Genomic DNA, 4,802 nt, shown 5'->3' on the forward strand with positions numbered 1-4,802 from the left:
CTAGAATATGTAAATAAAAATCAAGAGGAAATTAAGTGGTCACAAAATTTCATTCTCTACCATTCTTATTGTAAATAAAAAGCAATCCTGTAATAGATAAAATCAGTTCTCTTATATATAAGGAACAACTCTTGAGACTATACTTTGTCCTTCACTAGGAAATGAGAACAGATTCTCAAAAGTTGTCTAAGATGGCATTTAGCAGTAAGCAGAAACATTGAAGATATTCTAAACACAACAAAAAATATGCTCATTTACAAAACAATCATCCGACACTGCTACAATAGGAAGGAAAATGAAATAGTCAAATTGATTACTTCTCTGAATCACTCCCTGATGATTGTAAGTCACTGAAACACTGAAACTACATATATATAGGGTGACAATTTCAACATGGGTTTGCTGATATGGAAATTGTAAAGAAATCTCAACATTGTCCTAGCTAACACTGGACAGGCAATGTGCATCTAGCATTAAAGTCAGTTATTCTTCCTTTCAGAGAGATTTTAATAAAATTAAAATAAATTACTTTTTTAACGGGGAAAAAGAGAGGAAAAATTAGGTGTGAGACTTCCAATAATTGGTTATGTATGATTTGCTGATTTGAGTGTGTATGACCAACAATTCTTGCTTAAAACCCACCTTGCTCTTCAGGCTGTGTAGGTGTACTTAAACCACTTGATATTATACATACAAAAGTAGTGTGGAACTTCTCCCAGTCTCATGCAGGTCTTATGGAAAATGAATATAGAGTTTGTTTCTAAGAAAAATTTTGACATTAGTTAATATCTTGGAAACTTGTTCACAATATTAAAAATTTATTTCTTAAAAAATTTAGAATTTTTATTAATTTAACATATTTCCCATTCAAGAGAATGATGAATTCAGTGCCTGCGATATTATTCCTTCTTTGAACCTCAGCTGCATTTTCTTTCTAAATAAGAAGTGAAGAATTTGGAGAAACACAGACAAACTTATATCCACAAGGGACATCCATTATACCCAAAGCGTAAAGCATATGAAGTGTTTCTCAGAAATGTTTTATCCAAAAAAAAATGCAGCATATTTTAGAGTGAGTTTTGCCTCCATTCCTTTTATTTCTCATCCACTGGCAGACCATGTTTGCACTGTCTGTCAATGATGCTGTTCCCACAAGCCCACTGATGCTTATTGACCCTATAATGAACAACACACCCTACACTGGTGACCAACCTTTATTATAAAATATAGTTTATTGCATTATAACCATTACATTAGGATATCAAAATTTGATGCAATAACAATATGCAAAGAATTTTTCAGGTGGACCTTGGAGCTTCCTTGGAGCAAAGCCAGAAGTACCTGACCGTGTCTGAATGCCGCTGTAACAGAGTTGCAGGACAAGCGCCCAGAGCAGTCAGCTCTCCCTGTCCTGCTGCAGCCCCACCTCAAGTCCTGGGCCCAGCTCTGGGCCCCTCAGCTCAGGAAGGGCATTGAGGGGTTGGAGTGTGCCCAGAGAAGGGCAATGGAGTTGGGGAAGGGTGTGGAGCAGAATTTCTGTGAGGAGCAGCTGAGGGAGCTGGGGGTGTTTAGGCTGGAGAAAAGGAGGCTCAAGGGGACATCGCATTGCTCTCTACAGCTGCCTGAAAGGAGCGTGTAGCCAGGTAGGGGCTTGGTCTCTTCTCCCAAGCAACAGATTGAGAAGAAATGGCCTTAAAGCAGCATCCCAGGGAGGGTCAGGTTGGATACCAGGAAGAATTTCTTCACCGCAGTAATGCTGAAACATTGGAATGGACTGCCCATGGAGGTGATGGAGTCACCATTCCTGGAGGAGTTCAAGAAATGACTCCTGCAGGATATGGCACTTAGTGCTATGGTTTATTTGACATGGTGGTGTTTGGTCAGAGGTTGGACTCAGTGATTTTGAACATCTTTTCCAACCACAATGATTCCATAACTCTGAGTCAATGTTGTGCAGTTAACCAAATATGATATTAAACAATAACTGAAAAGCAGTCATACCGCCTAGTACTTACTGCATGACAAATAATTGGCTTGTCTACACTACTTTTAGGCCTTTTTACATCATCCCTCACTGTAGACATCAAACACTGGTAAAGCATTCTGTCACTCTCGAGAGGTTCCCTGCCCGAGAGAGCCCAGTGGGCTCTGGTGACGGCAGACACTTGTAATGAGAAGTGACAGCCTTGCAGTCAAACACCCCCTTGGCGTGCTGCAGGTATAAAAGTGTGGCAGTGCTTCACTCCACCCAGTTCCACACCAGACAAGGTACTGCACTTCTGGCTCAGGGCATTAGTCCCCAGTAAGATGAGACTTCCCACAAGCTGTCAGAGTTTGCACACCGGGGCTGATTGCAGCCAGGCCTGAACCAAAGTACTGCTACCTCAGCCACGCGGGTGCACCTGTCTGAAACAGCAACCCCACCACCAAACATGTGCACAACCGAGTATAAAACCATACACACACCCACCACATTCTCTGATGTGAAAGAACCATCACTGAAAAATCTGAAGACTCGTGCTTTTCATTATATGAAAAAAATGTGCTGTGGCCTCCTGCATTTGTGCCATGGCTGTCAAAATTTCAAACAACCTTTGTAATAAATAGAAAAGCAAGGACAGTGGTGAAGCACTTTCACTCGTGTTGGCCATACAATGTGATCTGCTTAGAAAAATATTAGGCCATGGGAAATCACTGAGACTGATGTGCCCATTTCCCCATGCACTTGTTTCCACCCCCACAAAGGAGGGACAACTAGAACCAGCTGAATATTTTCACAAAAAATGTAATACTGAAATCAATTGTATTAAACTCAGCTGGACTTGTCCATAAAGCTGTAACAAATTAAAATGGTTGAGGGGTATAGAAACAAGCCAAGATTATTACACGTTTTGCAGAGGTGGCTATGAACAAATCAACAACTACATTTCATACCTGATGAATTGGGTCTGAATTGCAAGGTTTTAACCTTTTAGGCATTTATTAAGGCAATTTTAATGTACTAGGAGTTGGTTATGTCACTTTAGATAGTTAGAACGACATACTATTCTGTACCCATGAGAGAAGAAGTCCTTAAGCACATAGTTTCCAACACTTCTAAGACTGCCCCAGATCACATGGGAATGGATAATTCAGGGAAATGTGTTTTCTGTGTGTGACAGAGACATAATTCCTGACTATTTAACTCCAGTGTATTTTCCACAGTTTATGCCCTATGTCAAATATACCAGAAGAGTGTTTTCTGAAATAAATTATCATTTCCCCAAAATTACAGCAAGTAAGCATTCTTGGCTGACAATTCAATAATCACTGCATAAAGCTACAATAAAGTACCATGTGCAATAGTAACACCAATGCCCACATGATAAGCTTTGACAATGTATATAATTGCTCAGATGTACAAATTAAATAAATTTTATTATGACATTTAAATAAGAATAGCAATTTAATATTCAGTCCTCTTCAAAAGGTATGCATGAAGTCATACGGTATATTGTCAGTTGATTGCACAATTCTAAATAACTACTTTTGCAACTTTTTAGTACATTAGTAGTTTTGTGTCAATTTTCAGTACTTTAAGAACTTTGCATTGTTATAGTTGATTTGAACTTGTACTCAATATTAAAACCAAAAAAACCCACCAAAACCCCAACCCATTACAAGCACAAAAATTAGACTTTTAATCCAGAGAGTATTTTTGTCATGATTAATGACATCTGAAAGTTGTTTCATTTAGGTCTAATTCACCAAAACCTCTTAACAGAATTACAACAACAAAAAACCCAACCCAAACAAACCTCATAGCTAGAACTATTTCAGTCACTGTATTCCTAGACTGAACTTCAATTATGTGCTTTTCACAAATGTGATTCAAACCTGTACACAAACAAATTGCACAGGACAAAGTGAGAAGGCAATGAGTCAGAAAAGGTATACTGTCCATTACATAAAACTTAGTCCTTTCCAGTAAGACAAATAGGCAAATAAATCAAAAATTCAGGGTTATGCTGAACCCAGAAACCTAAGGTATTTTGGAAAAACAGCTTGTATTTTTCAGCTAAAAATACCTCCCAATATTCATCAAGTGTTTCAACACCTTTCCTCATATTTGTATTCTTGCTTATTTGATATCCAGAATGTATCAGCTTGCTTCAACAATTTTAGACACCACATATCATAAAAAGAGTGCCTATACATTCTAGGAAGCGCATGAAAACCTGGAACAGCACAGACATGTAACACAATTCTCTGAAGCCAGCATTATTTAGTCCAAATTCTTCCACTTAACCTATGGGCTATTAAGAAGGCCCTATAAAATGTCCCATAGGCTATTTCATTACTATTATTTTGTATTTTTAAGGAGAATATATGGAAGGGTCTACCAGGCCTCGGGGGGGGGGGGGGAAGGCAATCATGAAGCAGATTATGATGACATTGCAAGCTTTCAAATTAAGAGACAAATCAACTACGCACGGTTAATGCTTTGTAATTATATTAATTTCTAATGACAAGCAAATACATAAGTTACGGTCCAGAATTAGAATCGCCTCTGCGCATTCCGCCTTGAAGACCAGCGCTCCCATGTCTCCGGGGAGTCAAAAGAAGCTATGCACACAATGCTTATCTTTTAAAGCTACGCGGCCTACCCGACTGCCGACACAACAATCGCAGGGAGCGATAACCCCGCGCCAGAAGGAGCGGGCGCCGCTCCCGCCTGGCCCCGCCGGCCGCGCCCCGGCACCGCCCCGCGCCCGCCGCGGCCGCGCTGCCCCGGAAGCGCTCCCGTCGCCGCCTGCGGGAAC

Source organism: Ammospiza caudacuta, chromosome Z, assembly GCF_027887145.1.
Source record: "Ammospiza caudacuta isolate bAmmCau1 chromosome Z, bAmmCau1.pri, whole genome shotgun sequence".
NCBI lineage: Eukaryota > Metazoa > Chordata > Aves > Passeriformes > Passerellidae > Ammospiza > Ammospiza caudacuta.